This window comes from Stylophora pistillata, chromosome 7, assembly GCF_964205215.1.
Source record: "Stylophora pistillata chromosome 7, jaStyPist1.2, whole genome shotgun sequence".
Lineage (NCBI taxonomy): Eukaryota > Metazoa > Cnidaria > Anthozoa > Scleractinia > Pocilloporidae > Stylophora > Stylophora pistillata.
The window spans coordinates 6,353,116-6,380,208 of NC_142525.1; the positions used below are offsets into that span (position 1 = coordinate 6,353,116).

The 27,093-nt window shown below is 38.3% G+C and overlaps 1 protein-coding gene, 1 long non-coding RNA gene and 2 pseudogenes across 9 annotated transcripts in view; 1 reads left to right on the top strand and 3 right to left on the bottom strand.

The window, feature by feature from the left end:
- The window catches only part of LOC148726361 (uncharacterized), a 357,363-nt gene that overhangs the window by 300,750 nt on the left and 29,520 nt on the right, over positions 1-27,093 (bottom strand). The window lies entirely within an intron of this gene.
- The window catches only part of LOC148726371 (uncharacterized), a 447,217-nt gene that overhangs the window by 4,736 nt on the left and 415,388 nt on the right, over positions 1-27,093 (top strand). For 5 of the 6 annotated variants that reach the window (XR_015989485.1, XR_015989479.1, XR_015989481.1 and 2 more), the window contains one exon: positions 566-1,316. The exons of the other annotated variant lie outside the window; for it this stretch is intronic. This is a non-coding gene — a long non-coding RNA (uncharacterized LOC148726371). Of the gene's footprint in view, positions 1-565; positions 1,317-27,093 lie in introns of those variants that run through there. 6 annotated transcript variants of the gene reach the window in all.
- Positions 9,239-11,349, bottom strand: LOC148726372 (angiotensin-converting enzyme-like; annotated as a pseudogene). The gene is made up of 3 exons (XR_015989477.1): positions 11,108-11,349; positions 10,540-10,662; positions 9,239-9,635 (listed from the first exon to the last, which is right to left on the bottom strand). The product of XR_015989477.1 is annotated as an angiotensin-converting enzyme-like (transcript).
- Positions 12,918-26,543, bottom strand: LOC148726373 (elongation factor G, mitochondrial-like; annotated as a pseudogene). The gene is made up of 17 exons (XR_015989472.1): positions 26,394-26,543; positions 25,966-25,998; positions 24,811-24,921; positions 22,875-22,949; positions 22,174-22,231; positions 21,744-21,832; positions 21,481-21,557; positions 20,522-20,560; positions 19,668-19,784; positions 19,351-19,424; positions 18,464-18,540; positions 16,724-16,804; positions 15,904-15,977; positions 15,269-15,344; positions 14,579-14,716; positions 13,403-13,504; positions 12,918-12,977 (listed from the first exon to the last, which is right to left on the bottom strand). The product of XR_015989472.1 is annotated as an elongation factor G, mitochondrial-like (transcript).

Below are 27,093 nucleotides of genomic sequence, written 5' to 3' on the forward strand. Positions count from 1 at the left end.
ATAAACTAATCTCCTCTCTGCCATCCTGAGAGGGTTTCTCATACTTTCAGAATAGAACAGAATTTTGGCTAACCTAACAACTCAACAGGAAATCGTCCCTTTTAAATTGAATGTTCTAAGGGAGTTCTTGAAGTTGCTTTGAGGTTTAATTTATCGCCTATCATGAAATAAAACCAGTGAACAAGGCTGTTGTGAATTACACACAACTTCAGATGAGGGTGTCTGGCGTAGTTAAGTACTGGTGCATTTCATCCCTGAGAAGCAATCAAACTACTGTTTTCTCACCTATAACATTACTTAAAAATTATTAATCAGTGACTTAGGTATCAGGCATATCAAAGAATATTGGCACTCTCCCTAATGGTTCATGTGCACATTCTAGGGTGAACGTTATTGTATCTCTAGTATGAACATTGGTGGTGATATTTTTGACAAAGGCCATCACTGGACGGCCATGTTTACAGATTTTGAAGGAAGTATTAAACCACAGAGGCTCAGCGCTAAACAGCTTTGTAAAATGTCGTATATTGATATTACTAAGTGATACATATCTTATGTTTTGAAGAGCATGTGATTAACATGGACTGGCTGGAACAAGAAATAGTTATGGAAGAGCAGCTGGAAAGAGGAAGAGAAGAACAAAGAAAAAGGGAGGAGCAAACGAAAAGAGAGAAACAAAGAAAGGGAGAAGATCATTTTTCCGACACATACCTATACTTAAGTTACACGTTTTAAAATATTCAAGCTATATATCGATTTCACACAGTAATTCCTCTTTTTTTCAAATATGTGAAATCATAATCTCTTGGAAAACTACTCTATCAGGGATATAAATTTAATGTATATTGTTTCTATTTTTATTTTTAAGTGAGCTTAATGATCTTGTTTATGGGAAAGCCATATTAGTACGTCAATGTCATCGGAAGACATTAAATATTTGGAAGAGAAACTTAAAACTTGTCCTTTGCTTACATAGATTTTTCTTTTGTGAAGCCCTACTAAGTGACTATTGATGTCATGTTAAGTTCTCCTTCGGTTCCACAAGTAAACAGGCAGCACGTTGGAATGGGACGACAGTAGTTCATCCTAAGTCACCAGGGGCTTCTTTTGCAATGAACCCTTAAATTATTCTGTTACAATGTTTTATCTGGCGGTGAATAGTACCCGTGGGCCTCACGAAGACGTTCACTTTGCTTGTCAAGCAAAGATAAATCAATAGTTTGCCGTCAATATATGCACATGCATAACTTTTGAACTTTAAACTTTTGAACTTTATTTTTTATTTAGACACGGTAAATCTATCAGATAAAATAATATGCACATGCATAACTTTTGAACTTTATTTTTTATTTAGACACGGTAATTCTATCAGATAAAATAATAAAACAATCTATTATTACAATTACAATCTTCTTTAATCTATGTAAACATGATCTGAAATTTAAAAGTGAAATAGAAAAAAATAAAGAAATTCTGCTTTACATAGATGCCGTGTGCGTTTTGTCGATTCAGACGAAGAAATTGCGACAACCATTTCGAAAAGATTGAAGTGATTTTGCTTGCTGCAATTCAGGGGACAAGCTATTCCAGATAACCGCACCGTTATAGCTAAAGCTATTTTTCAGGAAATTGGTGCGGGGCAATGGAACAGCTAGTTTGTTTTCAGAGTTCCTTAGATTATATGGACGATCATATTTAGTGAAAAGAGAACCAAGATAGTCGGGCGCAAGACCATGTATAGATTTATGGACCATGGTGGCCACTTGTATTTGTCGCTGAGTATCTAACCGTCTCCAGTTAAGTTGCACAAAAAGAGGATCAGCGCTTGTGTCATAACTGGAGAAGGTGAGAATGCGGGCAGCCCGGTTTTGCAACTTTTGGAGCTTATTCGAAAGACCCTTGTTACAATGCGCCCAGACCTCGCTGCAGTAATTAAAGTACGGTTGAACTAAGACATTGAAAACGGACTCAAGCGTAGTTCGATTAACAAAAGGCCTAAACGTTTAATTGCTCCAATGCCCGATGCGATGTTCTTGGCTATTTTTTCAATGTGCATATTCCATCAAAGGTTTTCGTCTATATAAACACCCAGAGATTTGACTGAGCTAACTTGTTTAATTATGTCACCACCTATGATTAGTTTAGGGGAAGTATCGTAGGTACTTATCCTCTGCCGCGATCCAATTAACATGAATTCAGTTTTAGATGAATTTAGAGTCAATTTGTTTGCAGTGAGCCATGTGTTAACATTGGATAGGTCGTGATTCATAACATCATTGATCATTTCTATGTTGTTAGTGGCAAAGGTCAGGTGAGTATCGTCGGCATATATACGTGCATCTGTGTATAGAGCGACTTCTGGGAAAATTTCCCATTGCCTGAAGACTTTTTAACGCTAAATTGACTTAAATTCCAGGGATGTGAATAATATGCAGACCCTTTTCAACAATCAGAACATCACAGTGGTGAAACATAACACCAAAACTTGCATACGGATAAATATTTTATGGGGAAGGCTACATTCTCTTTTCCAGCAAAATAATCTCAAACTAAGTGATATCTGTCGAATAATCCTAAGGCTTCGTGGAGGGGATCCTACAAAGTACCGGCTAAAATTATTGACTTCACCCGGGGATAGCCTTCCGACAACTACCCCCCGACCCAAAATTTTCTTACGCGAATTAAGGGTGCACCTCCAGCGATCAAACTTACAACTGCAGTATAACTGTTTATCCCTATTTCCATGTTTTGATTGCATTCGAAAATCAAAACAATTTCACAGCTCGTACTCTGCATGTGCAATACATCCAAACTTGACATATCCATTATTAACCCCTTTTTCCATTTTTCACTGAATGTGGAAATTCTCGAAAAAAGGCAATAAATTCTGACAATTTATCCAGCAATTAGAATATATCCTAACATGCCAAATCCAATCTTCACCCCAACTTTCCACTTTCTCGATCAACTCTAGAAACACGGGGTTAATTATAACAATTCATCCTACAAGTGGATAATCTCATAACTTTTCCACATCCAATCTTTACCCCGATTTGTTCGATTAACTGTAGAAAAACGGGAATCGTGACAATTCGATTGGTTAACATCATGACTTGCCGTGTCCAATCGTTACCCCGATTTTCTATTTGTTCAACGAGTCCCGAGAAAGCCGTGATAAGTTTTGACAATTCATAATGCAAGTGGAATATAACCTTAGTTGCTATATGAAATCTTTACCCTAATTTTCCATTTTTTTTTTCGTTTATTAGAGACAAATAAGGTAAAATCTGACAATTAATCCCACATGTGGGATATGCCAAAAATGGGGTAAAATCGGACAATTCATCCTGCAAATGAAACATATTCCAACTTGTTATGTATAATGTCTACCCGACTTTTCATTATTTTCAGAGAATTCTAAAGAAAAAAAAATTCATGTCATAAAAAGAATATATTCCAACGCGCTCATTGAATTATAACTCTGTACATCCCTGATTTTCCGTTTTTTCTAATAAATTCGGAATAAACGCCCGGGGTTAATTCTGAAAACTCACCTCTTAAGCAGAATACATTCTAAGTTTCCATATCCAATCTTGAGCCCGGTCTTCTATTTTTATTTCAAAGAATTCCAGAAAAAAAGGGGACAGTAAGTTATGAGAATTTATACCGTAAGCGGAGTATATCCTAAGTTGTCATATCCATTCTTTACCCCAATTTTCGAATTCCTTTTTTTTTCGGTGAATCAATGCCAGAAAAACAGGACAAACTCTGACAATTCATGCTACAAGGGGATAATACCCAAAGTTCCCAAATGCCATCTTTGCTTCGATGTTGTTCCAATTTTTTTTTTTTTTAAGTGAACTCTAGAGAACAGGAGTAAATTCTTAGAATTAATACCGCAAGTGGAATATAACCTACGTTGTCATGTCAAATCTTTCCTGATTTTCCTTTTTTTTTAATGAATTAATTCTAGAAAAACGGGGTAAACTCTGAGAATTCATGCTACAAGCGGATAATACCGGTAGTTCCCTTATGCCATCTTGCTCTGATTTTTCAAGGAATTACAGAAAAACAGAGAAAATTCTAGTAACTCATTCTCCAAGTCGAATATATTCCATTAACTTGCCACATCTCATCTACCTTACCCCGATTTTCCATTTTTTTTCAATGAGTAGAAAAACGTGGCTCCCACTAACTCAATCTTTACCCGATTCAATCTTTACCCGATTTTCCATTTCTTTTTTCAATAAATTCTGGAAAAACGGAGTAAATTCTGAGGATTCACGCTACAAGTGGATAAGACTCTAAGTTCCCATATACCATCTTCAACCCGATTTTCCATTCTTTTTTTTTCATTGAATTCTGGAGAAACGGGATTAATTCTACGAATTCATCCGCAAGTAGCTAACACGCTAAGCTCCCATATGATGATCTTTACCCCGATTCCCATTTGATCAGCGAATTCGAGAAAAATGGGGTAAATCGCCTTCATGTTACAAGTGAATAATACCCGAGGTTCCCATATGCCCGAATTTCCATTCTTTTTTCCGGAATTTGACAAAAAACGGGGTAAAATCTAAGAGTTCATTCTCCAAATTATTAGATCCCAAGTTGCCATAGCCAATCCTTAACCCGATTTCCATTTTTTTTTTCAATAATTCCAGAAAAAAGGAATGAATTTTGAGAATTCGGCCCACAAGTAGCTCATACTCTAAGTTCCCATATGCCATCTTCACCCCGATTTTCCATTTGATCAATGAATTTAATATTTTAGAAAAACGAGGTAAATTCTGAGCATTCAGGCTATAAGTGGATAATACACAAAGTTCCTGTATTATATCTTTTACCCCAATTTTCCATTTTTCAACAAATTATAGAAAAACGGGGTAAAATCTAAGAATCCATTCTCCAAATGAAATAGATCCCAAGTTGCTATATCCTGTCTTCACCCCGATTTTCAATTTTTTTCAATGAATTTTGGAGAAACGGGATTAATTCTGCGAATTTATCCGTAAGTGGCTAACACGCTAACTTCCCATATTATGATCTTTACCCCGATTTTCCATTTGATGAGCGAATTCGAGAAAAATGGGGTAAATTCAGAGCCTTCATGTTACAAGTGAATAATACCCGAGGTTCCCATATGCCCGAATTTCCATCTTTTTTTCAGTGAATTTTACAAAAAACGGGGTAAAATCTAAGAGTTCATTCTCCGAATTAATAGATCCCAAGTTGCCATAGCCAATTTTCCATAAGTTCCCATATGCCATCTTTACCCCGATTTCCCATTTGATCAGCTAATTCGAGGAAAACGGGGTGAATTCTGAGCCTTCATGTTACAAGTGAATAATATCCGAGGTTCCCATATGCTATCTTTACCCCGAATTTCCATGTTTTTTTTTTCAGTGAATTTGACAAAAAACGGGGTGAAGTCTAAGAGTTTATCCTCCGAATTAAATAGATCCCAAGTTGCCATAGCCAATCGTTAACGCGATTTTCCATTTTTTCTTTCAATGAATTCTAGAAAAACGGGATGAATTTTGAGAATTCGGCCTCAAGTGGCTAGTAACCTAGGTTCCCATGTGCCATAGTCACCCCAACTTCCATTTGATCAGTGAATTTCAGAAAAACGAGGTAAATTCTGAGCATTCATGCCACAAGTGGATAATACCCGAAGTTCCCATACGATATCTGTCAATTTTCAATTTTTTTTCGACAAATTCTAGGAAAACGGGGTAAAATCTAAGAATCCATCCTCCCTGATTAAATAGATCCCAAGTTGCTATATCCAGTCTTCAACCTGATTTTCCATTTTTTTTTTTAAAGAATTCAGGAGAAACGGGATTATAATTCTGCGAATTCATCCGCAAGTGGCTAACACGCTAAGTTCCCATATGCCATCTTTACCCCGATTTTCCATTTGATCAGGGATCGAATTTGAGAAAAACGGGGAAAATTCTGAGCCTTCATGTTACAGGTGAATAATACCCGAAGTGCCCGCATGCTATCTTTATCCCGAATTTCCAACTTTCTTTTTTCAGTGAATTTGACAAAAAACGGGGTGAAGTCGAAGCGTTCATCCTCCGAATTAATTGGAACACAAGTTGCCATAGCCAATCTTTAACCCGATTTTCCATTTTTTTATGAATTCTAGAAAAACGGAATAAATTCTACGAATTCATCCGCAAGTGGCTAACACGCTAAGTTTCCATATGCCATCCGCTTTACCTGGTTTTTCCATTTGATCAGCGAATTCTAGAAAAACAGGGTAAACTCTGTGAAATTCATCCTTAAGGTCCTCAAGGTGGAATGTATCCTAATGACTTGCCATAGCCATCTTTACCTGATTTTCGATTTTATCATTATGTGAATTTGTCGTAAACGGGATAAATTATGACAAATTCGCCCAAAACTGCAACAAATCCGACAATAATTTAGAAACAGTACAAAAAAAAGAGCAGTTTAAAACAGCGGAACCGGACCGTAATGAAATTTAGAGACAGAACTAAAGAAAGTACAGCTAAAATCAGCGGAACCGTAATAAAATCACATCACAATCTACTATTTCAAATTTTCACAATCTACTACTTCAGATTTTTCCCTTAGAGCAAAAACCTACGATATTGGAAATAAACAACTGAAGGCCAAACTTCTGTGATTGAAGGAGGACTTCGTGACGCAGACAAATTATCACAACTTTGACCTCTCAGTCGATCTCACCTCCGGCAGATCAGCGAAGCGTCAAAAATATACAATTTTATGTCGACGAACCATAATATATGATCTTCAACTATTAAAGGAAATAAAACAATTGTGATATGGGTAAAACGTTTTCATTGAAGTCGCAAGTCGAACAATGACGTCTGTAAATAAAGCAAGACTGCAAATAAAGCGTGAACAATAACGCATCCTGTGGTCAAAAGTCGCTTTGTTATTTACGTAGCAAGTTGCTCTTTTACGTTTAGGACGTTTAGATTAGAAGAACGATACGATCACACGGCGTTAACGAAGGAGCGATAGAACTTCAAGGAAAGTAATGTGAGAGATTGCGAACAACATGTTTTCCTGAGATCAGTTGGAAGTTGCTCATACGTGTCAAATTTTCTACTTATCCCGACCCCCTTGAATGAGCACTTTTGCTTGAAGACATAACTGCAACGGAGCCTCTTAACCAGTCCCAAGCCGCGTATCGCTCTATAGATCACAGGATGTGATTGGCCATTGTATCACATTATGTCAGAGGACATATCTACAACAAGAGGACATAAGTGCAACGGTACAACGCATCAGTAATAACTTCACTAAGGCCCAGTCAAACGTCGAATTCACATCCGCGATCGTCATCTTGACTTTTCTTCATGACACTAGCACTTTGACTTCAGTGGTTCAGGTTCCATCATTTCATTGAAATACGACTCACAGATTTTCGTTCTTTCCACCTTGAGGTGTCCTCTTCGTTTTCGAAAACTGAACACCTCATACAAAAGTAATTACCGCTCGACAAACAAGTACATTTTGTGTTTGCGAAGCAAGAACTACAGATTCCTTCGTCTCTCGCCATTTATTTGTGCAGTTTTGGCTGTTTTTCGCGCGGCTAAGAGCGGCCAAAGGATAAAGAAGAGCTGACAGAAAGAGAAGTCCATGCGCTGGATTTTAGCTCGGAAACTCGGATATTGTCATGGCAGCCTTGTTCCCAGCGTCTCTCATCTTCCCGCCCCACCAAAGATGAGAGACACTGGGAATGAGGTTGGAGTCATCGTTGATTTTCTATCCTGTTGCTTCATGCTTCGAGGCGTTGTTTCCTTTGCCGCTTTGCTTTTGCATATCAACTTCCAAAAACTTTGAACATTCCCTATATATTTTCGAAAATTATTTTTCTCCTTAAAAACTGTGGAAATAGGAAAATGTCTCTGACGAGAAAAAAATGCCTCGGTTTTAAATGCCGGCTCCTAGTTTTCGCAAATTTCGCAGAGTTTTAAACCTCGCACGCTTGAGCCTGCGTTATTGACCGTATACCTTTGAAGCTATTCAGCTCCTTCGAGCTGACATGGTCATGGTGAGCATTTGTGCTTTGTTCTAAATCATTCGGTACCCCTCCTCTAGATCCGCCACTGCTAAGGTACGCCAAAAGGCTGCTACACCTGAATAAGATATTTTTAAAAAATGCTAAAATCCTGCCATTTCCGGCTCGTTCTTTTTTTCGATCGTCTCCACCGAATGAAGGAGGTGATTCACGATTCAATATTTCACCCTAACAACAACTAAATGGAAAATGGAAAGGATACTGTTCCAAATTATGGGGTGCACTTAGCCCTCAGCAATTTGGCAAGCTTCCCCCTTCTAGTTTGCCGGTATCCATTCCTCCTCCCGGTTGGATGGAGGTGAGTGAAGGGTCCTCAACAGAACAACGCGATGGCAGTACCAAGGATGGACACTCCACTTCTAGTAGTTTCACAGTCCAGCGCGCTAACCCATGGAGCACAATCTCGCTAGAGATTTACGTCCACCGCTCCCGGAGATAAGTAGGTTCGTGCCGGTATGAGGCGGCGTTCCATCTCAGCCCTGCAAGAGGCTTATCATCTACCTTTCAGAATCGTACTAGCAAACTCGTTGAGAATCATGATCGCACTCAAAGTAGTCCTTAGCAAATTCAATACATCAGGAAAATCCTAGTGGATCGGCGATTTTACTTTTCCTGACCGTACGAAGATGTTACCGATGCATGGAGAGATTGATTGACATCTCTCCCAAAATCTTTCACGCGCCATTCGTAGTTACGAATCGTGTTGCTGTAGCTAAGAAGTTAGTGGACTGGTACTGAGCTAAAGCTGTCTCGGACGTTGCCGAAGGTGAAAACTGTTTCCACATATCGCGAATGATCGCCGATCATCGCAGAATAACGGGATGCGTCGAGAAAATTAAAACGTTCCAGATTTATTGCCAACCAACTAAGACAATCAGGGATCTCTAGGTTTCGAGTTTTCTCTTGTCGTAAAAATATGGAACGTTCGCGAAACAATGAAGTAGCCAATAGTTTGGGAGTTTTCAGAAAAAAGAAAAGCACCCCTAAGTACTTTGGCCCTCTGTCACAGAAGTGCAGATTCTTACCACACGTTCGCGAGTGACAAAAGGTACAGAAAATTGTCAAATACTCGTAAAAAATTGTTCGTGGCCAATACAACGGAAAATTATGTAGAAGATGAAAATTGCCCCAGTGAGATGAAAAAGATAAACAACAAAAATGCCACATCTTTATTTTTTAAAACAAAGGTGAAACGGACACTGAGAGACGGAAAAAAAAAAGAAATCACAATCTTAGCGCTGATCTATCACGAGAGCCACTTACATGTTAAAAAAGAAAAGATCAGGTTAAGACTTTTTTGAAGATCTCTGACAGAAGAACACAACTAAGACAAACAAAGAACCCATAGCAGAGTTGAACCGAGTGGGAACTGAGAGGGACATTTATGTCCCATCCGGGTCCTGCGTACCCCAGCTCTTTCCTCTGCTCTTTCATCCATTTGTAAAGAGGCTCAAAGTATTCCGACAGAGCGCCAACATCTAGCGTTTCACTTCCGGTCAGTTTTTTGAGAGCTTCCGGCCAAGGTTTGCTTTTGCCCATCTTTAGCATATCCCTAAAGGTTGAAGGAAAGAGACGCCATTTAATACTAAACGTTGATAGCTTCGTTCACGCGAGAGCTCTGAAATTCAGATTTGTGAAAAGCAATTCATTGCATAAATAGCGCTCTCTACTGCGAGGATCGTGCATCATACGTATCTAATACCGCAGTTCAAAAAAAATATATATGAACTTCATATATAAATTGCAGCAATTCATTTGTTACCAATGAACGATGTTTTTATGAATTCTCCGAAAAAGATTTAATCCTGTCCGTTCGTGACGTGCTATTAAGTGCACGTGGCACGTGCACCGCCATGACGTGACTCGCTTTGGGGTTTAGCTTCTCCCTCCTTCTTTTTCGGTGTTAACTCCTCCACCCCCAGATCTCATTAGTAATTCTCCTTACTGTCTGCCATACGATTCTTATGATTTAAGTTCAGAGAATTTTATGTGTGATCACCCAATAATCCCCTAATTGACACTTTTCCTTATCCTCACGACTTCTCTACTTGCCACTGAAAGGAGAAATTCTGTTTTTTCACTCATGGGAGTTAAAGAATTTCTTCGACAGCTTTCAAAATATATCTACTTGGTTTTTTGGTGTCGTCGTATGCCCGGCAGTTCACATTTGCCGGATCTCTGATTAAAAGGACAGTTGGATAAAAGAAAATTAATTTAAAAAAATTAAATTTGGCATCTTGTATGTTTTCTAATAATGCGCGCCAAACACAAAATTTCTATTTGATTAAGATTCAGTCCGCGTTCATAGCTCTCGCACATCCAGGAAAAAAAATTAGAAAAATAAGAAACGCATTCATAAGAAATAAATGACTTGAAACTTCTCAGTACAGTACACCAATAACTGAAGGAAAAAGCACATTAATAAAAGAAACACATCTTTTGTTGTCTCAATTTACCCGATCTTCTTTCCTGCTGCTTTAGACTGGTAGATGGAGCAGGTATGCAAAGGCCCCTTATGTCCGGCTGCCTTACAAGCGGCCTTGTGGAACTGGAATTGTAGCACGTAGCTCATAAAGTACCTGGGGAAATATAATAATAATGATAGAAAGAAGTAAAAATTGATTGGCGACACATTCATTGGAGAAATGTTCTACAAAATACAAAGTTTCTAGGCTAGCTCTCTTCTCGCCCGACTTTCAATTAGGAAATAAGCAGTTCAGAAAGGCATGTTACTACTGCTGCCGCATCCCACATCTTTATGAGTACCCTGTTCCGCAAGAAAAAGATGATTCAGGAATATAGTGACTAACTGACACTCAAAAATAATCAAATTAAATTGGGGCTATTTATTTATTTCATTGCAATTTCATTTTTGTGAGACTTTCGTTTGAAACAAAAAAGCATTCCGTGTTGTAGGATAATCCTGGCACCCCACCCCCCTCCTGATGGCTCTCTCCCATCCCCCGAACGTCGACTGTGAAAGGGATAAGAAAAAACTCCTTTCCCACTTACAGCATTACCCACCTGATGTATGGTGTATTAGCAGGAATGTGATACTTGCATCCAGGATCAAAGGCTTTTTCTGTCCTTTCCACAGCAGGTTTTATTCCCTGGTACTTAGTCCTCAGTTCCCACCACGCGGCATTGTAATTCTCCTCAGTGATCTTACCACTGAAAACCTTCCATCTCCATTGGTCGATCATGAATCCAAACGGTAGAAAAGCGACTTTGCGCAGAGCCATCTTCATCAAGGCGTTTATGTCAGATTATAGGAAATGAAGTCAACGAAATACTTTGTGAGACGACTAGACTTATGCTTAAATTCATACTGTACAGAGCTGTCAAACTATCTTTCGAGCAGGCCAATTAAAACCAAACAAGAGGTGGTAAGAAAAGAGAAAAGATCGTAAGAGTGGAGCTCGGGTAAACGATGTTAAAATTGCTGTAATGATAGAACGGAAATTCACTGTAATTCGATTTTGATTCGTGTGTGGTTCGTTAAAGCGAGGAGTTAAGAGTCGATTATTTCTTCCAAACAAGAATTGCCATCTCACCTGTATCATTGCTGACCTCCTCTAACAAACCGATGTTTTTCAAATGCTGTGGCGTATCAACGGACAAGGACATAGGGTCGCCAACGGCTTCATGGAAACCTGGGTTGGCCCCGGTGCGATAGACGATAGATTGGTTCCAGTACTGTAAGTAATACTGGATCTGCCCCAGCTCATGGGGCGTGGTTACCAAGTAATTATGCGTTACACCAGTACACTGCTTGACTCTGCAAATAAAAGAAAAGTTTTGAAATTGAAGTATGCTCCAGAAAATTCGCAACTTTACCTCCGCCACCATAGAAGTATGTACTACAAGACACTACCCACTGCGTTTTGCATGAAATTTAAATATTAATCTGACCGTTCGAAGATTGTTTTGAAATATCCTTAATAGCGATTGTGTAGGTCGCCATTGTGAGAATATCATGGTAACCTGGCCGTTTCAAGTGTCAAGAGGAAACCATTTCGAAGAGATGGGAAAAACAGAGTTAAAAAGTTGGTACGTCACTGCTACCCGGCCAGGTTGCTGAGCCAAATCGAAGATGGCGGCTTTACGCGGCTTCCGAAGTGAAATTTCCGGCGCATTTGAAGTCATCTTCATTATGCGAATCTTTGTAAACTTAATATGCAGTCAGGATCATAATTTCAAATCTACTTTATAATTGCGGGTACCAATATTAAACAATAGCATCGGAATCAAGTTGTGTTCACAACTTTTGGTGGTCCGAGTCCAATTTATTTCGCGAAATAACGTTTCAAAAAAAAAATTTCATTGAGAAGGTGGTCCATAAAAACTGTGACAGTACCCCCTTCCCCGTTTTCCTGAGTTTCTACTGACTGTAAATGTTTTCAGGCGAAAAATGTTTGCTCGCCTTAATTGAAAAGTTGTCTTTCATGAGATGTCACGTTGTTTAGAAGCGCCCGTCGCATGAAGCTACATGGGAGATTTCCGTGAGCATAAGAGTTCATTTAACTTAAAGGATTGAGTTCGATTCGTGTTAGTTCTCCAAGTATAAGCTAGACGCGTATAATGCTTTTCCTCTTATTGCGTGACGAGGGTACAAAAAACAAAATAAACAAGTTACGTAACTTCGGTAATCGCTTTCGTCGAAACTTTTACATCGTCTTTAAAAAAAGCAACAAATTTAAACCTTTTTCGTAGTCTGCATAGGGTAGCTGTGACGAAATTAATTCTCAAGGGAAAGTACGCAGTTCTAATAAAATAATTTGGATATATCAACAAAGTTAAAAAGGTAAATTGGCCACCGTAACGATTACAAAAGCTGACGTTTCGAGCGTTAGCCCTTCGTCGGAGCGGATAGAGGAATTGTGGGTTGTGTGTGCTTTTAAAGGCAGAAAATGGAGCTACGTTATTGGTGGGAACATGGCAACGAGAAAAACACGAATAAATTAGTGGAATAAAAAGCGTTCGTTGATCCATGTGGGATTTGGACTGCCGGTTTGAAAGATGAGCTTTTGTTCAAGAGTTTTACGGCTTTCCGTGCTATCTAAGTGTAAGGAAAGACCGCAGGGGATCGGAGGATTAAGGTTATGTCCAAATCAAATTTACCTGAGCCCCCCTATAAGGCTTTTTCATGTTGTTATGATCCCCCAACTTCATCATTGGCAGTCAAGTTTTAATAATCATGACTCTGTTAGCCACACCCTCCTGTACCCACTGAAAACCATGTCACCCCCCAAAAAACCAAATTTCCTCCAATTCCTTCCCCACCCCTCACAGGGCAATAAGTAATGACTGCTCCCTTACCATAGAGAGTAATTTAGCTCCTTCTACAGTAAATGTGTCTCCCGATGCACAGTCCACTCCAAATAAGGCACATATATCACCAGCACCGGCCTCTTGCACATCCTCCGAAGGAATAACAATAATGATGAAAAAAGTGGGCTACTAGAATATGTGTTCTATGTGCCTACGAACAGGCCCCAACATTATCAGCACTTAAGGCATTTTACCTCCAATGTTTTAATCTACCGGGAAAATGTGAGGCGTTGAGGAAGCGAGTACACGAGAAGTCTGAAAGGTGTCCAGCGTTAATTATCATTAGTGCCAGACCCCAGGCGAACCTCTCCTAGACTCGTGTCAAATCTTCCCGGTAATAGCGATAACGAGGGAGGCAACTGTACCATTAACCAGGCCATTTTCCAGATGCAGAAATCCTCTGGTTAAAAAACGAGAGTAAGTGCTGAGATTTAGATACGAAAATTAGTTTGTTACTTTCAAGCTATTATGACGCCTTTTTTCTCAAGAAATAGTTTTCAATTAACCTCAATTTGAAAGTGAGGCTCTTTAAAGCTCGGAAATGGTCTTTCTTTCCTGAGATTGTTAGGTTAGGGGGGAGGTGTGAGTGCACCATTGCCCAGATACTGCTAGCCTCCCGGTTAGCTCAATTGGTTAGAGCGCTGGATTGTTGTGCGGGAGGTCGAGGTCGATGGTTCGATCCCCAGCCGGACCAACACTCAAGCTCTTAAAATAACTGAGGAGAATGCGCTACCTTTCTATCATATCAAGAAATGGATAGACATTCTAGTCTTCTCGGATAAGGACGAACAAACCGTAGGTCCCGTCTCCTGCATCTATTAAATAGTTAATTTGGTTAGGCAGGGAACGTTAAAGAACCCACTCACGAGATTACTGTGATGTGGGCTGGCCTGTTTACTGGGAATTGGGGCACCTTCAAATAAGTTTCCTTTGATTGTTAGTAAACTGCTGATTCAGTCCGGCCAAAGTCCCCCGAAAAGTATCGTGATGCGCATTCGATCATATTCACATGTTACTTTGCGCAATATAAATATTAAATTACTATTATTACTATTATACTGACATTAATTCGGCGTGTTTATCACCCTCTTTTCCTTGACTGTATCGTCAGGATTCAAAAACGACAAAAAAAACAATTTTGTACCGTCTTTTCTTTTTGGTTACCTCCATTGTGTCTGAATGCATTCGGACGATCCTTGGCACCTTCAGACGCTTCCCTGTCCGAGTTATTACGATGTACGCCCCTCGTTTTAACATCCCTTGTTACACTCTGAGGTAAGTCAGCTGACCATACCTTCCGGCCTGCAAGATAATCAAACAGAAGAAAACACAACTAAACTTCAGTGAAATGGGCTAGAAAATTCAGTATACTTGACTTTCACTGCAGTAAATCTCAAAATCTCTCCGCATCTTAGAATTGCAATGGTTTTGCTTTTTATCACTCTGTGATTGGTCCACTAAACTTCCGTCACCCTGTCAACCAATCAGGTGCAAGAGCACCAGAAATATCTAGGCGAGTGAGCGCTCAGTCTTTTCTCGATGAACTGATTATAGCTGCCATCTTTGTTTTTTTTTTTTTTTTTCAGCAGGGGAAGGGTGGGGAGAGAGAGAAATTTCCACCAAGGGGGTGAGCGACGGTCATAATTAGGAGAGGAGAGGGGGTGGAGCAAAAGAAATTTCCTCGCCCCCTCCCTCCACCGTCCACTCTTTCTCTAAATCGACCATGACCGGTCGAATAAATAGTCACGCGCTTGTATAGTTCACTCACTCTCATAACACACTTGCACTGCAGTCTGTAAATTATTTATTCCAAAGAAGTTGTTTATATACAAAACTCTTTCATTATCATCTTACCTCAAGCCTGAAAGCCAGACCCACAAAAGGGTGAGAAGAATTCCTATCATTGCTTTTCTCCACTTGCTCCCTGACACTAAAATAAAAAATCTACTTTTTAGAGTTTATTCTAGAAATGGACCACTTTCATAAATGGCTGCCGGATTAATATTCTTTTGTTTAAATTTAAATTAGCCCTTCTGGCCTCGTTCTCCAGTACAAAATTCAATTCAAAAGAATACATTATCACAAGCAAGGCCAGAAGGGCTAATTTAAATTTATGAAAGTAGTCTCTAATGCCCCAATGTGGGGCAAATAGGCCCCCTTCAATAATTTTAAGGAGGGGGTCATCACGCGAACACCCACCGCTAGAGCCTATCTATGACGTATCGCTATCATTTTCATCTGCATTATTTTCTGGTTTCCTGATCCTGACATAAACCCTTACTCCAAATTCCTTTGAATTTGCAGACACGTGAAACAGACTTGTTGAGAAACAAGAAGCATTCCTTTCATAGGAACCTGGGTCTTGAAAAATAATCATTTCTTCTAAATGCAGCTGTCCCAAATTTTCTTGACAAGTTTTACGTCATCTATACATCAACGTATACCTTAAAATAATATTTATATTGCAGTACATAATTTGAACTTCTTACTTTTCAGCATCCAAGGCAAAATTTGTCACCTCAAAAGGTTCAGGCAGGTAATCCACAACACCATCAAGGAGAGGCTGACGGACAGAAAAAGCATTTTTCGAATATTTACACCTTATTATATGGTTTAACATATAATACGCTTCGATATTTTACGAGTTGCACAGTAATTTTCCTAGCCACAAAGGGGCGAGGAAAGATAAAAGCGATGGGCAAAACGTCCGCTGGTATTATAATATGTTAAACCATCGAATAAGGGATTTATTATTCCCCTGTTGTTTCCTTTTCTAGCATTTGGCTCCTAGTTTGCGAAATACATCCTTCGGCCTTATCTGTGCCTAGTATCGATCGCCTGCGTGAAAAACGCAAACAAAACGAACGAAACCATTAAAGTGTTCTTTATGACCGACAAAAAAAAAAAAGCTTAAAAGTTCGTTTCTCTGAAAGTCAAGACTAAAAAACGAAAGAGCCAAAATTAGTGTTTGGATCCTTCAGTGTGGCCAGTTTAACACGGTGGCATATTTTCTTCGTCCTCATGACTTTATTTGGCAAAACTAAATAGTGGTGGAATAAGAATAAGCAGGAACCTTTAGGGTCCTGCTTTTGTTTTGTGTGTTCTCTATGTGTGTTTTCAGTGTATTCCTTTCACCTTTGGTAGATGTAATTTGTTTGCTTCACTTTTCATGAGTATCAACACTGTTGGGTTTGGCCGAGTAACACTTTTTTCCCTGGCTAATCCCGGATTTACACGGAGGGGCTCTTCTTGTGAAAAAATAAAGGAATGTCTCATCCTTTTTTAACCATTTATCTAGCACAGACTCACCTGGACCCCTTTGTTTTTCAGAGCAGATCCAACGAAAACTGGAGTAAAACTTCTCTTTATGGTCGCTCAGCGAATGGCAGCCTAGGACAGTAAAAAATCATTCAGAAGTGAAACTCTGATGGGGTGTTTGTTGTGTGAGTCTAAAGCTACCCTACAGTATCATCAAGCTAGATTCAGCTGAAGTTACAGGTACCTTAAGCAAGTACAGGTTGCCCTGAAAACAGACGAACCACTTTCAAAGCACTGTTAAAAATTCCAGTTTTAAAATTTCCAAAGACTGCCTCTGATCCATTCGGCACCGTTCTTTCCTTAACCATTGTAAGTTTTCAAAAGTTGGAAGGCAATCATTTAAAAGCAAGCAATGAAGTGAAAACAGAACCTGAAATTTTAGAGGTGTAGAGTTCTAAAAATTCTAACAATTAACTAGAACCAAGAGGTCATGTGTTAGCCCAGTTTCCATTCGCAAGTTATTTGCTCACATAGTACTAGTGCCCAGGAACAAAAACGGTTATCACGGTACTGTTTGGCATCTCACATCATCTAATGTTTTAATTAGAGTTTATAATAGCCTTATTCAACCACATTTTGATTATTGTAACGTAGTGTGGGGAAACTGTAACAAAGGCCTTTCTGAAAAACTGCAAAGGCTGCAAAATCGGGCAGCTCGCATCCTAATGTCAGCGAGCTATGATAGTAAGGTAAAGTCTGTTTACGAGCCTAATGGCCCATTAGGCCAGTGCTTAACTCCAGTTTCTGTAGCATGAAACGACTAGGAGTATTTCTACTTCCCCCTGGATGGGATGCCAGTCCATCGCAGGGTTACCCCCAGCATTAAATTGCCAGTACCCATTTATACACCTGGGTGAAGAGAGGCACTGTAAGAGTAGAGTGTCTTGCCTAAGAACACACTGGTAATTTGGATGATTTGTTCCGGGCGCTAGGGTTGCGAAGACTCTACTATCAAAGATTGGAACAGAAATCTATCCTAATGTATAAAACATTACATGGTATGACACCTGATTATCTGAGATCAAGATTTGTATATCGTGACAGTGTAAGTGCTTATCGTTTAAGGAATACCGAAAACAAATTCGTTCTTCTACAACCTCGAACTATCTCAAGAGAAGTTTTTTATACAGCAGAGCTCAATTGTGGAACAACTTACCTGTAGACCTAAGACAAGCGTCTTCGTTGACTGATTTCAAATCCAAATTAAGTCGCCACAGTTTAAAGTAAGATCTTAATTCTAAGTAAATTTTAGACATGGCCTCCACGAAAAGCAGAATTTTTTTTATTTCTTTCTTTAATTTGAATTGTTATTATCAAATTATTATTGTAGTTAGATAGATAGGTTTCTCGTATAGAATTAACTAAATCAACTGATGGAAAAACCGTGTATAAATAAAGTTATCCTATCCTGTGAGGTAAACGTATTAAAATGATGGGGGATGGGGGGGGGGGGGGGGGGCCTTCGATGGCACAGCTCCTGAACCACGATAGGTACTAGCGAGAATTAGTGGCTTTTTCTTCCAGAAAAATGTTGCATGTGTAACAGCACTACTGGTTTTCGAATAATTTATACAATTTCAATTTTGCATTTCAACATTTTCGCAAAAAATCTCCTAAAACCAATCAAAATGCGTGTATAACTCAGCTAATTATAAGAGAGAGGAAATCTGTCAAAATAAACAGCTTTATCCATCCATCCATACACCAGACATAATATTTTTTAATACCTACAATTAATTGTTCTTCTGTTGGTGGTATCTCCTCCAGAAACATCTCCCCAAGTGTGTCATCCACATCCGCCACAGTTTCTGATGAATACAAACCCCGGCATTTAAAAGACTGTAAAAACAGCATCATGCAGAATGCTACAAACTCTTTTTTTACTGCACTTTAGGTAAAAAACGGGGGCTGTAATGTTGCTATGGTAACCTAACACTACAGAAGTTACAAAGAGAACTTGTTAGAAAATGATTTGGCATGTTTTGATTAAATTTTAGAAGAAACAAAATGTATTGATCCATCAAAAAAATTTGTTACAAAATTATATAGAACCACTCTAGGCTCTCGTTTGTAGCTGAGGGCCTGGACATAAAGGACTCTGAAAACCCACTAAAATCATTGGAGTTTTTTTTTTTTTTTCAATTCACTGCTTTGACACTTTCACTTCCAAAATTCTCCTTGCTGTCTGCCATAGAATTCCTAGGAAAGACAATTGTTACCATTGGAGAATTTAGTATTGGATCAACTAATAATCTTCTCAGTGGTATTTCCTTTATTCTTGTCACTTGCCTGCATGATATTTTTTGAAGTTCGTGGGAAGAAATTCTGTCTAGGTCACTTATGGGAATTAAAGGGTTAACCATGTACTAAGTATTCTGGAATTGTGTTTGTTCCACTTCATCTGACCAGCCCAGATAATTTTCCCTGTTTGCTCAAGCTCTCAATCCATCAAATTCAAAACTTGAAATAACCGGGACTTGATCACTGGCAATTTCCAACTCCAGATGCAATTTATTCAATTTCTTTTTGGGTTCTCATTGGCTCTCGGCAATATTTTCCTTTGTTCTTATAGGTCATAAAAAGTGCTCTTATTTGAAAAAAAAATCCTCAAGTTTCACCTATCAGCTCTTGTCTTCTTGTCGTACACTCATTAACCATGTCTTCAGGGATCACACCCTCTACCACTTTGGACCTGTTAGTTAATAATAATTATAATCAGCAATAGTTGTAAAACACTGTCAAAGACAATTACCATTTTTTGGATAAAGCTTTTTTTCTAGTAAGGGTAGATTTTAGCCTCAGTGTATTGTATCCCAATAATAACAGGAAGAGGGTCATTGAATTTCTAGCCTTGTGATTTGCTAAACAGAGTCATGTATAAAAAAAAATCAAAAAAAAATCATAAAATAAAACTTATGAGAATGAATAATCTTACCCATGATTTCCTTCAAAGTAATAAGCCTTCCAACGCACAATATCAATGACTCCATTTACCTCTCATTCCAAACCAATCGGCAACTGAGTGAAGGCTGCAGTGTGTTGCAGCTTTGCTCTGTCATGAGTGAAATAATTTTTTTCACCTTTTAATAGGAAGTTTCTCTGATTAAAGACTTTGTGATAAAAAATTAGCAATTTACAAAATGGTTTTTCAAACTTCTCCCAAGTCATTTTCAAGTTGTAATGAAATATAAAAAATTATCAAATAAACTTGATAGTTAAAAAAACAGATCAAAATGTAACAAGCATCTGAAAAAAGACTTTCCTCAAAAATGATGGGTGATCATTTCCATTTTTGGCTTTGGTCTGGTCTCTTACAAATGACAATGCCATCCAGGGTTTTGACACAGCTGTGGAAATTCTATTGCAGCCCAACAGTTTACTTGTTGAATGCTACACTCTTCAAGTCATTTTTTTTGCACTCACTTTGTCCAGTTTCTCTTTGTAAAATCCATAAAATTTTTAACCTCATTCCTTCTTTATCACTAAGTTTTAACTTTAAATGGAAAAAAAATGTTTCCACATACTTTTCCCTCCATCATCCCTTCCCTAGACCTACCATTTTCATCTTAAGTATTTTATATTTTGAGGTACACAATCAGATAAGAAGTTTGTGAAGAACATTATGTAGTGTAATGTTCCCACCAAGTTGTGTTATCATTAATATGTGGATTCATATAAAGTAGAACATTATCAGTATTTTCAAAAAACCAAGATGCTATGCTTGTAACATGCCACTATTCAAACAAAAACAACCAAGAATCAAACAACAAACAGTTTGACCATGTTTACCTGATTTGACTTAAAACTCTGTTTGGATTTGCTCCCATTCTGCAAAAAAATGATAGAAAAAAAATATGCATTACTTTAATTTGTACTCAAATCATATCATTCAAAATACAAATTAAATTCCTTTTATCATGGAAAATTCTGAAAGGAATTTTAAGTGACAACAAACTTTTTGCATGCCAGATGTTTATAGTAGCTAAATTAAATTTGGTTCCTATTGTCCACTGCCTATGGATAATGTTGGGTTGGTCCAAACTAGGTTCAAATGCAAGATGTCAAGGAGGCAAAGTGCAGCAATTCTGACAGGTTAAGCTTTCAAATATAACAAATCCGCAGATCAGCAACCAGTGCATTTATTTCAAATTTATGACAAGATGGAAGTGCTTCTTCAAAAAAGGGATAACCCTTGTTTTTTATAATTATTATGACCTAATAATTTATGATCTTCTCATGGAAGAAATTTGCGTGTTAACAATACAACTTTGTAACGATAATTGATCATACAAAACTATTTTTGATAATAGTACAGTGTACAATTATTTCAAACTGAAAATGAGTGCCATGAATGTTCAGGCTACTTTACAATTCCACAGTAAAAAAAATTTCACAAACTGATCACTCATCTGTAAAAGACATTGAAGCAAAGGCACTTTTTTCCATTCAAAATCAAAATACTTTACTAATATTGGCTACATCACTCAGAATACTGACTGTGCTCAAAAAATTCTTTACAATTTAACAGCCACACATACTAAAGTTAATCTTACAAAATTGTTGCCCTACCTTAAAAACTAATTTTACTTGTTTAAGACGGAGAAAACTTAATTTGTGGGGAGGGACGTTTGTAGAAATTTTTTGCATATAGGAATTTCAAGGACACTTCTGTAAGGGGCACTTAGTGGAGGCTCTACTTCGAGGATTTACAGAAAACCAAAATGTCCATTAAAAAATAGATTCCTCACCTGTCGAGTTTATTGATGAAGGCAATACAGGGTACATTATAACGCTTCATCTGACGATTAACTGTTAGTGTCTGACTCTGGTAGCAAAACAAACAAAATCATAAGCAATGTAAGAGCCACCAATTCTCTAGTCTCTGACAGCATCTACTATCTTTTCAATAATGATACTTGGTTAGATACAGAGTGGGAGATACAGAGCAGGCTGTAGAAAGACAGCAAGATGCCTTACTCTTTACTTAGTCTAAGGATATAACAAAACTAACCTGCACCCCTCCAACAGCACATAACACCAGAATGGCACCATCAAGAACTCTCAAGGCTCTCTCCACTTCTACTGTAAAATCCACATGTCCTGATAAATGAAAAAATAAATTGTCAGCAAAGTTATCAAAATTCAATACTCTAACTTAACACTTCCGCATCATAACTACAGGTACATTTGTATGTGATGACAGTTCAAAACTTTATCCTTTCTCACCAAAGTAGGATTCTCTGTAACAAAGCTGCAACAAGTTCTGGATTAAAGCACCTTATGAAATGGACAGAGTACAGGACATGTACTGTGTGGGGAACTTGCAAACTGATGTAAACAAGTTCTGGAAAGCGCCTTAGGAAATGGATAGAGTACAGGACATGTACTATTATGGGGAACTTGCAAACTGATGTTAGGGTGTAAAGCATCAACAGACTCACCTGGTGTGTCAATGATGTTGATATTTGTATCTTTCCAGTTAACATATGTTGCTGCAGACTAAGATAAATATTTAGAGATATATGTATTCAGTTATATCAACAAGTACATGAAAATATAAAAATAATATCACTTCTATAAACAGATGGTAACAAAACAACAGAACTTGTGCTGTATCTAAAAAATATTATCTTCCCTACGCTTTGCAAACATTCCAATCACAAAAAATTTAAGATGCTGCAATGTTGCTACCACAATCATGTATATCATCTCCAAATTGTACATTCAAATGATTTTTGTTTCTAGAAGTCCTACAGCAAAAAAAACGACCTTGAATTCAACGTTCTTGGGAGTTGTAAAACGATTAAAAAGGATCTCTCCATAGCCAGGCTCCATATTCGACTGTGGTTCTGTGAAGATCAACTATTTGATGCCACAGTAATAAACATTATTTAGTCACCAATGAAAGTAATGCCTAAAAAAATTCAGGACTGTACAGGATTTGAACCCATAACCTTTGCAATACCGGTGCAGTGCTCTACCAAATGAGCTAACAACAAGCCAACTGGGAGCAGGTCATTTTGTTGGTTTCTAATAAACCCTTGAGTAATGAATGAATGACTGTGACTATATGAATATTATTATTTATTTACATATATTTGAACTGCAGATTAATAAATAACAATTACTTCTTAATATCTACCTGTATGGTTATTCCTCGCTGTCGTTCCAAATCCATGGAATCCATAGTGGCCCCTACATTGTCTTTACCTCGCACCTGGTTAGAAAATGAGGATCAATACCAACAACAAAATCCCATCCATTTAATACATCAACATTATCTTTCTTGAGCAAAGAAACTGTTTCTCTTCAATAAATCATTAGAAACCTGAGATATACTGCATTACAGTTCATCAACTACAGTAAGATTCTGTATCTTGTATTTTCTCATTTGCTTGTCATAATAATGTAGTCTGGTCGTGCTGGTGAGAGTTGAGCCCTGGAAAGGATTGTTGTTGGTAGCAATGACTCTAGCCTGCAGTGCCGGCGTATTTTGGGCGCACGAGTGCACATTTTCGTATTAGGCCGCCATCTTAGATTTGGTAACTGTGGAGGATTGGGGCGAGGAAATATTTGCCGAGGGAGTAGGTGTCAAGTGGAAAAATGGGCAACGGGGGAGAGGGAGGGGAAGGAAAAAATACTTTTAAGATGGCGGCCTAATACGAAAATGTGCACTCGTGCGCCCAAAATACGCCGGCACTGCAGGCTACAATGACTCATGTTTTGAAAACATCAGCAGAAGCCATAATCGTTTGACTCTGGTGATGACTTCCACAAAGGTTGTCTGTTGGAAACATGGAGATGCCCCACACCAGAGCAATTTTGTAATCTTTTGAAACCAGATACTTGTTTTGTCTGTACAGTTATTACTTGATTGATGGACACATGACGTTGACTACAATGATTGCATGTGCATTAGACTTTGATCAGTCCTTTTTCAAAGAGAAGACAAAGACAAGGTTGTGTTTACAAAGTTAGTAGGTTTACGATACCAAGTAAATTTTTTTATATATTAGGACGATTCAATTAAAAGAATCAATCGCAAATTCAACAAGACTTGAAGTTTTACAACACAGGGATGCAGCTAAAGTTTTTAATAGGCCGAAATCTAGGAATGATAGGCCTTTGGCATGCGGTACCTGGGGGGTCCAGGGGCATGTCCCCCGGGAAATTTTGAAAATGCGTACTCGCAGAGATGCATTTCCTTGATTTTGGGGGCAAAATCAAGGGCATTCATTATTTCCCATACATGAACTACAAATGCCGCTGGCCATTGGGCCTGCAAAATAGACGATGTGATGCGAATGATGCGATTATCACACTGAATGAAGTGTTTACAATCCTTTCAGTTCAGGTAAGACAGCAATAAAGGTGTAAAAAAACGAAATAAATAGATAACAATCTTCTGACAACATTTAAAATCATTTTGGAGAAAGAAGTAGTACTTTACAACCGAAAAAATCGCATTCACGGCTGGGTAATTTTCTCGGCTTCCGGCTATTATCTACATCCCTGCAACATTGTCCAATTTTTTTGTCACTGCATCTAACAACAGGTCCTCCTCTACAATAATTTGGATATATCAACTAAGTTGAAATGGTAAATTGGCCACTGTAACGATTACAAAAGCTGACGTTTCAAGCGTTAGCCCTTCGTCGGAGCGAATAGAGGAATTGTGGGTCGTGTGTGCTTTTAAAGGCAGAAAATGGAGCTACGTTATTCGTAGGAACATAGCAACGAGAAACCCAAGAATAAATTAGAGGAATGAAAAGCATTCGTTGATCCCTGTGGGATTTAGACTGCCAGTTTGAAAGATGAGGTTTTGTTCAAGGTCCTTCTCCAGACTCATCTAACCCCAAAAATCAGATAGAATGATCATATATCATACATGTAACTACAACTCATAACACTTTTGCTACTAAGAAAATACAGGTGTCTGACTGCACCGTCTGAGTCAAAAATAATTTTGACCAATGTGATGACAAAATACTGTTGGTGATAAGAGGACAGAGCACGTTACTCCTTATTGATTTGTTAAATTATGTTCAAGCAAACCAATTTTCTCAATTTATTCTCACCTCATGCATTTGACTGATTCTTCCAGTGTAAAACAACAGTCTTTCTGTCAGTGTGGTTTTTCCAGAGTCAATATGGGCAGAGATACCAATATTTCTAATTTTTGACACATCCTTCAATCAAAATAAAGGAGAGATTGCTGTTTTTAATGCACGCAGCCAAGGCCACCAATGTTGAAAAAGCACCCATCCAGAAATAAATAATTCCACAAGGGGCCTGCATGTATAAAAGTAATGAACACTGCAGAAAAATCAAGGCTTTCCCTAGGTAACCAAGGTTCTTGCTAAAGATTTTCATAGGAGGTAAAAAATAAGAAATAGTAGGTAACTTTGTTACCTTCCCCCATGCTGGGGTGTGTGGGTCGCACAGGCCTCCATTAGGGTTTAGGGGTAGGTTTTCCATGTGTGGATGCCATGTTGCCAACTGCGACATTGCTCCAAAATTGCTGGGCTTTTTCACTTAACCGTGAGAAGAATGGAATGGAAAACATGGTGGAGGCCATTTCATGAGGTGACTGCGAGGGATGAATTTGGTCAAAAAAGCAGGATTTCTTTAACATAATTATGGTGTATTTTCAAACCAGTAACATGTGATAGATATCTTCACAACATTGGTTGGAAGGAGGAAATAAATATTTTTCCAAAAAAAATTAAAAAAAAAAAATCATTGGATAACTTCAGTAAACATTTCAGTCCCAGGTCTCAGTGAAATAGCTGGTAACATTTACTTGAACAGCTGGTAAAAATAACCAGTTACCAGCTCTCAACATGAACCCTGAGTAACATAGTAGCAGAAAATACAGAGGTAAACTCAGAAAAACCACCAGGATTTCTTCAAAGGCAGGAGGGAGTCACACTGCGTCAAACAGAGGGCACACAACAAAATGTTATGTTGACTGTGACCCTGTGTTTTACTCCGTGTGACAAAAAGAGGCTTACAGAGGTGGGGTGGGGGAGTTCACAGCCACCCAGAGACCTCCCCCCCAGCTACATTCTCAAAAGTATCGGGATAATATCACTATTCACGTGGGAATAAAAGACAAGGTAGAAGAGGTGGACAAAAATTAACATCGGTGGACATTTAATTTAGTTAAAAACTGTTTACATTCTCCGAGGAGGTTGTGTACCTCAAATAATATTAAAGTTATGGGCACTTACCGTTACTCCAGACGCGAAAAAACGAACCTTAACCTACAAAAAAATAAGAATCTGTTTGTAAGATTCAAGATAAATTAAGAACGAAAGATAAGTACAACAAGGTCAAATCAAGTACTGCAGTACAAATAAATGCAGCTTTTACTCCCTTAGATATTGTATCGAACTCGATCTGGAATTAGTCTTTCCTTATAGATATCAAAATACAAGAATGACAATTCAAAATGATATTATTCCTTTGATTTCTGATTCTATCGTTACTTCGATCCCAAAACTTCCAAAACCTCTCATGTAAAACAAATCGTATTGTTCGAGAAAGACGTGCGATTATGTAATTAAGCTTTTCACTTCTTCGCGATTGAGAATTCTCGTTTCGTTAAAATTCATTAAAACTAATATAACGGTTCGAACACCAAGGTTAAAAATCTTACATTACGAAAAAGAAGGTGAAGTCCAGATCGCTGGATCAACAGTGTCGTTAAACCCATTTCTCGAGCTAAAGCATTACAGTCCGTATGTTTCAGGGAATTCTTCTAAGCAGCTTTCACCAGGCGCACGTGAACCAGTGAGCGCATGATCAGACAATACCCACTGCTGCTGACCAGTTTCGTGGAAAAATGAGTAAGCAATCTCCAAAGACAGTATGTTCTACTGCAGTGGCTTGGTTGCTAAGGGATCGGTCATTATTTATTCCCTGAGGGGTGGGGTGGGGTGGAGTAATTGGGGAGATGAGAAGATTTTGATTGTTCCAGAATTAAATTTGTCTGTGCCCCATGGAAAAATGTACTCGAACGAAAACTTACAAATAACTTACTATAAAGACATATATTTACCTTACAGTGGATAACTTTACAGGCATTTAAAAAAAAGACAGGACACTGCTTCTTATAGAGTAGACATAAACATTGATCCACAGGACTACATTTCTACACAAACCCCATGAAATAACTCGACATAATTTACGTAACATTACGCAACGATATAAACATGAACCGCAGGTACACATCGCCGCCCGGGTGACAACTAATGAAACGTACAAACACGTTAAGTAACAAATTAACATGTAAAAATAATACACAAGAAACAACAAGTGTGAGAGTAAAGTGTCATGTCTTGCACAAAAATACAAAC